The following is a 10,859-nucleotide window of genomic DNA, read 5'->3' as shown; positions in this document are numbered from 1 at the left end:
CAAGATCACAACCACCTTTGATACAAGGGACTACAACACAACCGCATCGGATGGCAGCTCAAGGCTATCGAAGCAAGACATCTTGCTGCAGCTGAATTTGATGGTTAACAAGAAAGCGATGAGATATGACCAGCAATATGACAGAGCCTACTATGTTCTCAAGAGGCTTGTGGAAGAGCTTGATGCAATACATTCAGTAAATCAAGCGGATGCTGACGAAAGGATGGCTTAAGAGGACGCTGAAATTGAAGATGACCTTCATTATTATGCAGCTGAAATGCTCAACGCCGCCGCTGAAGCTAACCAATGCAAGCAGGGTGATGGCCAATCAATGGAGCAGCGACAGCAAGAGGCGATGAAATTGCCACTGTATTCTGAAACAAAGGGTAGGAAGAAAATTACTGCAACAAAGAAAAGTGACAAGAGAGCTCAAATAAAGGCACCACCTGCAGGAAGAGTCGTCCTGCTCGATGAGAACGGAGTGCCACTTGGACACAGGAAATGCAGTGTGTGCAACCAGGTTGCGGGACACAACAAGCTGACCTGTCCAACACTCTTGGAAAGAAACAATGCTGAGGAGGTCAAGCAACCCAAATCTCAAAAACAGCAGCCCAAAGTTATGGAACAAAAGAAGGGACCACACCCAAAGAAAGCAAGCAGCAGACTTTGTAGCATATGCAAGGAGTATGAACCACATAATGCAAGAACATGCCCGAAGCGCGCAGATGCTGAAAAGACAAGCAAAGTGCCAGAGAAGAAACAGAAAGCAAGACCTAGAGCCAACAACAAGAAAGTGGTGGAAGATGAAGAGGAAGACGAAGATGAAGACACCGTCGAAGAAGAGGAAGTGGAATGCGACGATAAAGAGGAAGACGACGATGCAGAGGAAGAGGACGATGAAGAGGAAGAGGTACATGTCAAGCAAAAACCTCTACCACCAAAGCCTAGGAGGAGCGCAAGGCTCATGAACAGTTAGAATAGGTCAATTAACACAATACAAACTTATGTCATGTCAATGTATAGAACATTATGTCATCCCCTGGTAATATACACTGTGAAGTTCAAGTAATATTACTGCAGAAGTCCTGGTACGTTATGAGAGGAAGTGATGTGCTGGTGTTGTATTGCATGAAAGTGCAAGAAGTAATAAATTGAAAAAACATACACTGTGAAGTTCAAGTAATATTACTGCAGAAGTTCTGGTATGTTATGGAAGGAAGTGATGTGCTGGTGATGTATTGCATGAAACCGCAAGCAAGAACAAACATGAAAAACATACATTGTGAAGTTCAAGTAATATTACTGCACAAGTTCTGGTATGTTATGGAAAGAGCTGCTCGTGCTGTATTCCTTAAAAGAGCAACCAACAAATAATCATACAGTTTTGAAGTTCAGGTCAGCTTATAGAAGAAGTTCCGGTATGTAAAATCGATGTAGGAAAAAATATGCTTACAAAATAAAGTTTCGCCGCATAAACTAAGGTTAGCAAGCCTAAGACAACGCGTTCAAATGTGAAGTTCTGCTTGGATACGTGCAGAAGTTCATGTGCAATGCCGACAAAAGATAAAGAAACGTCAACAATATTTCTGCACAAAGTTACATATGAAATACATTCGCACTTGAAAAAACACAAAAAGCCAAATATAGATTCTACGCATAAGCATACATATTGGTTGGGTTGAAAATTACCAATACATTAAATAACACAGAATATCCTCTCCATCTGAAACCAGCAGCCCAGCCACATCTCAAAGCAGAAGTTCAAGTCTACGATCATATGTTGGGGGCCCAAAAATAAACAACACAAAAAATCAAGCAGTTCAACCAAAACAGAGGCAGAAGTTCAGGTACATCTGTTGGGGCAAAAACATTTAACACATGGATACTGAAAAACGACGCAGTACATTGAAATTCACAAAGCCAAATCATTCTTCACAACAAATACATTTGTCCACAATATCATAAGTAATAGTGCTGCACCTATAGATACACAAATCACTAAAACATTCTTACAACCAAATCTTTACGGAATTGTTCCAATCATTATCAAACCTAAAAATCTGTACGAAATCAAATCTACAATGAAACTAATGCTTCAGATTCACGGGCCAAAGGACTGGATCTCTTTAGGGAGCTCTGAACGCATGACTTCATTCTTCTCGCTAAAAATCAGAGTGTGCATGAACTCAGCCTTCTAGTCATCTGCAGCAACCTATAAAACAAAGAAAGGTGAAACGATGGTTTAGTAATGGATATCTAAAACCAGAGCAGGAGCGTCTCAGCAAAAACACACAAGAAAATCAAAGGATGATGAGACAAGAACAAAGATAGAACATACTTCCACATCACCAAAATCTTCAATAATCTCATCGCCATCATACGAAGAGTTGAACTTCACGGCAAAGAAACCACAATCATTACTCTTCTGCTTCGGAACATCGATGAAAGTCGGCCTCTTTGCAATAGTCACCTAGTTAGGCTGCTTGCTCGCCTTGTACGCAGCCTTGCCGTACACCTCCTCGAGCAACCCAACAAATCTCTTGATCTGCCGAAAATAACAAAATTAGATAAAGTCAAAAACATATTAACCAAAATAGTTAAGTTCAGGTACATAAAAAAGCGACACTTGCATAAGATCCACCTAAACAAAATAGCAGAAGTTCAACTTCTAAATGATAGTCAGTTCAAGCAGTATTACCAAAACAAAGATAGCAACATATTTTGTCAACACAAGGCATAATAAACTTCGTGTCAAACAAGAGAATGTGAAAGGAGGTTCAGTCTAAGAAACACTCACGATATTTTGGCAGTCCCCGTGGAAACTCGATCGCGACGTTTTCATATTATCGTAAGGAAGTGAATTAAGGATGTCAATGCTCCCACGATATCTATTCACCACGTACACACGGTAGTGCGCCATTGTGCCAATTGGCTTGAATAGAATCAAGAAAACCTGCCAAGAATGAAAGGACCGGTGAACACAAACCATAAAAGCATATGTACTGAAGAACCGGCATGAACAAAAACTTCCTGACAAACTCAGCAAAAGGATGCACATGAAATTAAAAAAAGCAAGAGTTATGAAAAACTAACCAGCTTTGCGTTAAGAAGGTCTTCTTCCTTGCGAACAAACATTGGGAGGAGACTAGCAGATTTTTTTCCATCAAACTTTGGAACTGTTGCACCGAAGAAATCATACTCTAGGCAGTACTGTGCATTCACAAAAACACAATTAAAACACCTCCCAAATGCCACTACAACAAAACTAAGGCAAAAAGAAGGAGATAGGGGTGCAAAGAACTAAAACCTGTATGAAGTAGGGACTAAGTACAACCCTGTCAGCATTAGTGAATATCTCAGAGGTCTCCGGCTTATCCTTCCACAAATTTATGAGATAATCCATTATGTCTCCTTCCATCTGCTGTCCTTCACCAAAAAGCGTATAAAGGACACGTCTTGTGAGGTCAATCACATTCGCAGGGATGGTAAACATGTAGTAGCTTGTCCTGCAGAATACAAAAGGATGGCAAAAAATATATTAGAAGTTCAGATACAACAACAAACAGAAGTTCAGACACTATAACTCAAAAGGCAAAGAGGAGACATAAAACAGAAGTTCAGATACTACAACAACGGCAGTTCAGACAATACAACAACAGAAGTTCAGACAATATAACTCCAAGGCAAGGGAGAAATGAAGAGAAGCCCACATATTATACAACAACAGAAGTTTCAGACACGGAGTAGCATCTCTGGCAGCAACAAAGTTAAAGAAGAAGAAAACTCACTCAGAATACTTCTCCAGACCGTCTTTACTCAGCACATACTGTTTCAACTTCTGGGCCTCGGGTAGATGAGGGTAACTGTATTTTTTCAGGGGAGCGACAGGAGAACGCCACTTCAAAGGCAATCTTGATGCTCTCTTGGAGGAAGTTATGTTCTCAGACTCAATTGCCGGTTTCCTCCTGGTGATGACATCATTCTTCCCACCTCTACCAGCAACAGTACCAGCAGCACATTTAGAATTCTTCGGGTAAGCAATCTTCTCAAGATCATCATCGGACGAAATCACTTCTGCTTCGACTGCTTCGACTGCATCAGCCTTCCTGTAGCAAGGGTTTTTTGGAGTACCATGAATACCACCAGCCTGCTTCCCCAACTTGGAAGGAATGAGGGTCCGAGGTCTATCATCTTCTATCGGAGCTATACTGATTGGTTCCTCCCTAGGCTGGTATTCCTGTGACCCGAGGAATGAGTAGTGGTAATCGGTCAACTCCAACGGATCCACTGTCAAAGAAAAAAGGAAGAGAAAACATCACCATTAAAATACAACTGAAGTTCAGGAACATCACAATGTGCAGTCCAACTAATAAATATGACATGGTTACTACTCAAGCTGACCTAAAAAAAATAGTTGCAGTAAAAAACTAAATGAAGTTCAGGCACAACCAGAGGCACAGTTCAAGATAAACCGATGAACTGGAAATCATTCAACCACAGCTAACAAAACCATAGAAAGGCATCATCTCTGAAGTCCAATTAGAAAAGAAAATGCTCATGTAGATTTAAGCAATGGAAGGACAGAAATTACTGAAACAAAACACACAAGCAAAGTTAAAAAAGATAGAAATGAAGTTCATGTACAAAGAAAATGCTCCTCTCCTTCCGAAACCAGCAGCCCAGCCAGATCTCAAGCAGAAGTCCAAGTTTTAGAGAAAAATATGAAGTTCATGTATAATAAAAGATGCAGGGCAGGTAAGCAATCCAAGTTCCAAATACTTACATGTGTAGTAGCCAAACAGAGCTTGGAAGTCCGTCTCAAACAGGTTAGAAGAAGCGATTGTGTACATCCACGTCTTCCTGATATCCCCGATATTCTCATGGGAATAATTTGCAAGAACCCCGTCATGATATGAATTAACATTCGTAAGCATGAAGAATCCGTAGTCGATACTGCCATCAAACAAAGTAAAAGAATAGTGTTAGAACAGAAAAAGAAAGCCAACGAATTAAACACGTCACAACTTAAGTACAACTACAATTAAACATATGTGATAAAGAGAAAAAGTGGAACTCATACTTGTTTTGCTGCTGGGGGACATCAATCCTATCCAGAGGGAAATTGTCGATGGTAAGAGGACTGAAGGATGTCTCCCTATCGTTGTTGGCATCCTTCCAAAGCCTCTTGATGTTGTCGGTCATCCGTCGAAACAGGCATACCGCACATTCATCTCCTGGTCCATAGTAGGAATCGAGAAGCTAGAACCTTGAATTCTTCAGGTCAAGGAATATCGACACCCAATGACCGACACCACCCATGGAAGCAGGAATCTCAGGCGGGTCAAAAGTAGGGAAAACAACCTGAAGCATCATAAACACACGAATCATTAAAAACTAAGAATTAATATCAGAATGGTACAAAAGAAAAATAAAACAAATATTAACACAGTGAATCGTACTTCAAAACTAATACAGAGGCAAAGAACAAGATATTGCATACCAAATCATGTGCATCCATGCTATCTGGACCACTCGCCATGAAGTACTTCCTCACACGGGAATCAAATTGACCTCTGAAAATCTTGTCCTAAAATAATGCAGACAACACCAACATATGAAAAATACAAAAATGAGACAAACAAGTTTTAACTAAAATGGTAAGGAACAAAACAGAAAAGAAATCATTGTATGGTTGACTTACACAAACCCAATACGGCAGGATGAGTTTATCCGATCCCTGGTACTTTGCACGTAGACAGTAGAGTGCACACTCAGCCACATTAGATGTAAGCATTCCGCGAGGACCAAAAGATATTGCGACTTCTTGAATAGAAGCTTCACACTCCTTATTTCGGAACATAATCATTTCTCTAAACAAAGCGAATAGAAAGTAAAACAAGTTCAGCAGCAGGAACTCAGGAAGTTCATAACACATGTTAGCACAGAAGTTCAGCTATATCACAACAGGCAGTACAGTACAAAAGAGGCCAGAAGTTCAGCACCAGAGAAGTAAAAATAAAGAAGTTTAGGTACATAGAGTTGAGAAGTTCAGGTATGAAACCACAGGCAGTTCACAGGGGGTACATGGATGATGTAAATATTGAGCAGCTGCACTCACCTCTTGAAACGATCATTCCTAAGCCTAGTTACACTGTAATAAAAGTCATCAACCTTCTTTCGGACGACAGCAAGGTCGCTATCTGCTCACCAAAAAGAAAATAGCAATTAACAGCAACACTCCAAAGCACATAGATTCACGACAGTTTCAATTAAGACCAACATTCAAGCACAAACATTCAAAACATAAGCACATCTCAGCTGCTACATCAGAAAAGATAAAACCACAGCATCATAGACATCACAACCCATACATTACAAACCTCCACCCACATAGAAAACAGGTTCACTTAACATTCTTTACAACCCACACGACAAACAACAAAACCAGAAGTTCAACTTAGACCACACACGCAGTTCACAGGGGGTATCATGGACTAAACCAAACAACAAAGAGGGAAGGGGATGGGGAAAGAAGAGAGAAGCATGCTCCTCTCTTCATGGATCCTTGCCTAGACCAGTGGCAGCACTGGAATGATCAACCTCCTCTCCATAGCTATCGCTTTCGGTATCTTCATCGTCGTCTCCAGTAGACATTGCAGCGTCGTCCGGAAGGACACCAGCAGCAGCTGAAGCAAATGGAGAATTTGAAACAAGAAAAACATTGGGTTGTGCCTGTACAGCATCAACATCAACTGATGGCTCTGCTGTAGGAGACTTCTCCGGGCTTGAAGCAGCACTACCACCAGTTTCAACAGCAGACTCAACATGATCCTTCTCCAAAATGATGTCTCCAATTGTCTTGCCCTGCTCAGCATCAGAAACCTCAGCGCCAATGGACGACTGAGGTTCAGTCAGGACCACCCCGTCGGAGCAGCCGGTGCCTGAGACGGACATGTCTGCAACCTTCTTTGGAGGAACACTAACATCATCATTCTGCTGCTGCAAAAAGAAACAGAAAGTCATTACAAAGGGCTGACTGAACCTTATGCACAGGGGCCGCAAGTCCGTCTCAGGGGCAACAAGACAAATGGACAAGAAAAAATGGTACCTTATTTTCACTGCCATGAACCTCATCAACTATTACACCACTAGCGGGAGCAGGTTCATGCACAGGGGCAGCCTTATGCACAGGAGCAGCTTCATGCGCAGGTAAAACATCCTCCTCAACCCTAGCGTCATCATCAACAGCCTACAAAAAAATCATGTAGAAAACAAATACCTAGTCAACAGAAGTTCAGATTGCATAATCAGAGAACGTCAGCTATCACAACTGACATATAATGGAAGTCCAAATACAGTAAAAATAGCAGGTCAGATATCAAACTACTCTAAGATACAAAAGGGAACAAAAAAGGGCCAGTCATGGAAGTTCAGGTGTTGTAGCAGTTGAAGTTTCAGGTTATATAAACAGAGAAGGTCACATAGGAACACTAGTGCTAAAAAGAAACGGTTTACGACAAATGAAATCAATAACGGCCGCCTATGACTACAAACAGTAATAACTGAAAGCTAAAATTAAACATTACTACAAAGAAATATCAAAAGCCAACATAAACAAACCTCTTTGGTACGCTCCACGTGGCCTCCTTCATGACCCGAACGAACAGAATCCTGCCTCTGAATCTGTCTCACAACAACACTTGCCTCATCTTCAAAAGGCTTGCAACGAGCATCCTGCATTTCCTTGAACAGCACAACGCTAGTCTGGAGGTGGGAAGTGCTCTGACGAAGCTCTTCAACAAATTTAGCTTCAATAGATAAGACCCCCTTCGAAGACTCAGCATCAAATCCGTGTCCGGGAGGAAGAATCCCATCAATGCGACTAAGACGCTCAGCAGTTGAAGGAACACGAGCCAACTCCCCACAAACAGTTTCAAGAAGACTGTCAATCCTAACCAGAGAAACATTGGCAGCTTCAAACAAATTCTCGGAAGAAACGCCACCTGCAGCACTCACACGGGCAGAAGAACCTCCTGGATCTACAGGGGAGCACCGGTATTAACATCCCGGGAGAATTCAAATATTTGGGAAGTTCCACTCCCTAGGCTGGCAGAACGAGGCATAGTTAGAACAGGACGTTCAATAACCCTAAAGAACGCAACCTCAGCCTGTGTCTTCCACTGCATACAAAAACAAAAGTCAACGCATCAGAAAACGAATGAAGGAACATGGGAACAAAAAATATACAAGACAATACCAGAAGTTCAAGTTAAACTACACAGGAAAGAATAATGCATAGAAACACTCACAGGCAGTCTCCCAAACACCTAGTTGGCTGGGTCATCATCACCCTTCGTGACCAAGTCAGCCGCTGCAAGCTCAAGAAGCTTGGCCTGATCCATGAAATTGATGCGAGGGGTCCTCAAGTCAATATTAGGCGTCTTGCCAATGATAAGGCAGTCCAGATACATAAGAAGCGGCACGATGGCACAGCCTGTGACAGCTTTTCCTCTGCTAGTACCTTGCTGATACCTAACAACAACACTCCGAATATCGTCAACAACCAACTGGCAGTAGTCCATGTCTGCCATGTCCTCAAACACAAGGTTCTCGGCCATTGCTGCCTCCCTGGACACTCGTGTAGACATTCCAGGGATAACCACCTTCATGAAAACAATAAGGTAAAACACCTGCAGAGCAAGATCATCCTTCGTCTCATCCTTCACAAGTTCAGTGAGGATATTCCGCAAATCCTTTGTCTTGATGTCGTCACTCCTAGCATACCCAAGCTTGCCCTTCAACCTCATAACAACATCATCGAAACCATCATTCAAGGGCCTAGGGGGGTACGATTACCTTGAGGGAACCCAAAGAGATGGTGAATAGCATCACTTGTAACACGTATAACCTTGTTCACCTCACCCATGTCCAAAATCATGGTTGAAGGGTCAATCCTCGTGTAGATGTTGCCCATCAAAGGACGAGAAATGTTGGAATCAACCTTCAAGTCAAACACACAACCAAAAACAGCATTGATAGCCCTCGTCTTGTGCCTAAGTTGTAGCATTTCCGCACACGTCTTGACCTCTTTCAGTGAGCAGCGAACCGTCTTGTTAAAACGTTTTGCCTCACCTCCTCCTTGGCCAACTTCTTCAGGTGCTTTGCCTCCTCTCTTCCTCCTCTCAGGCCGCTGCACAAGCTGATACTGAAAAAAACATACATTGACAAGGAAAAAAGGAAGAACAATGAGACACACAACCTTCACCAAAATTCCACTAATGACTACATACGCACTACATCTGAGAAGTCCAACTATGTATACATAGGTAGTACAACCATGTATGACCAGAAGTTAACATGCTTTCAAATTGTTGGAAATTTACAAAGCAGAAGTTCAACCATGTATGCTAAGGCAGTAATCAAACATGTATATCAGAAGTCCAACTATGTCTACATAGGCAGTACAACCATGTATGACCAGAAGTTAACATGCTTTCAAATTGTTGGAAATTTACAAAGCAGAAGTTCAACCATCTATACCAAGGCAGTAATCAAACATGTATATCAGAAGTCCAACTGTATATACATAGGCAGTACAACCATGTATGAACCCAAGTTAACATGCTTTCAAAAATGTTGGAAATTTAAAAAGCAGAAGTTAAACCATATACACTAAGGCAGTAATCAAACATGTATACCAACAAGTTAAGCTAATTTCTTCATGTATATACCAAGAAGTCCAACTATGTACACAAAGGCAGAAATACCCAGAAGTCCAACTATGTACACAAAGGCAGAAATACCATAAAAGCAAAGCACGTCGACTAATTTATTCGTCTATATGGAGCAGAAGGTCAACTATGTACGCCAAGGCAGTGCTAAAAACAGTAAAACTATAGCAATAGCGGCAAATGCTCTAAAAACAGTAAACATGAGACATTCATACCTGATTAGCGGCAGCATCATCATCGTCGTCATCCTCATCATCAGCATTGAAATCAGCATCATCCTTGTCATCTGGATTAACACGAGAACGCTTCTTCACACCCTTGTTGACCTTTGCAGGTGGAACCTTGCGCTTCACGCTGCATTTCTTCCCCTTACTAGATGCACCATCACCAAGCGGAGAAGGTGTAGGCGCGGCAGTGGCAAGCACACAAGGACTACGGCGTGGCGTACCACCAAGGCCTAACCATTCATCTTCAACAACTTCTGCAGGCCTTGAAACACGTGAGCTCCTCCGAGGAGTAACTTCACCAACTACTAGGAGGTCTTCTTGATTTTCTTCTTAACACGGACAACCGTGCCATCACTGCGACACGGCATGTCTTCCTCAATAGTGAGCTCAGCCGCATGAACAGATCCAGGAACATCGGAACCTTTCTCAAGGCGGGCCGCCCTCTTCTTGTAAAAATATTCTTGCTTCTTCCTCTTACGTTGGTCCTCCAGGAGAAGCTGAAGAGGCATATCCTCGGGTTGCGTGACAGGTTCAGTGCCAACAACAGACTGCGACTACGTCTCTGGCATCTGAAGAGAGCACAAAGGATCCGGAATGGAATCACAACCTTTGACTGACGGAGCCCCCTCCTCAGCAGCAGCAGGGGTTTCTGATAAACCCAACTCAGATAAAACATCATTGATGGTGTTCACAGCTTCCTCCTCTGTGGACACATCTGTAAAGAACACAAAAAATCGAAGCAAAAAATAAAATAAAAGTCAGGAACAAAAACAAAAACAAACGACATGAACAAGCTAAAAAAACATGGCTCAAAACTTTAAAATGAAAAGAAAAGGGGTTTCACATACTAGGTGAAGCAAGAGCTGCAGAAGCAAGATCCTCGAGGCTTGAAAAATTCTCA

This window comes from Triticum dicoccoides, chromosome 2A (genome assembly GCF_002162155.2).
Source record: "Triticum dicoccoides isolate Atlit2015 ecotype Zavitan chromosome 2A, WEW_v2.0, whole genome shotgun sequence".
Taxonomy (NCBI): domain Eukaryota; kingdom Viridiplantae; phylum Streptophyta; class Magnoliopsida; order Poales; family Poaceae; genus Triticum; species Triticum dicoccoides.
This window is presented reverse-complemented; position numbering follows the sequence as displayed.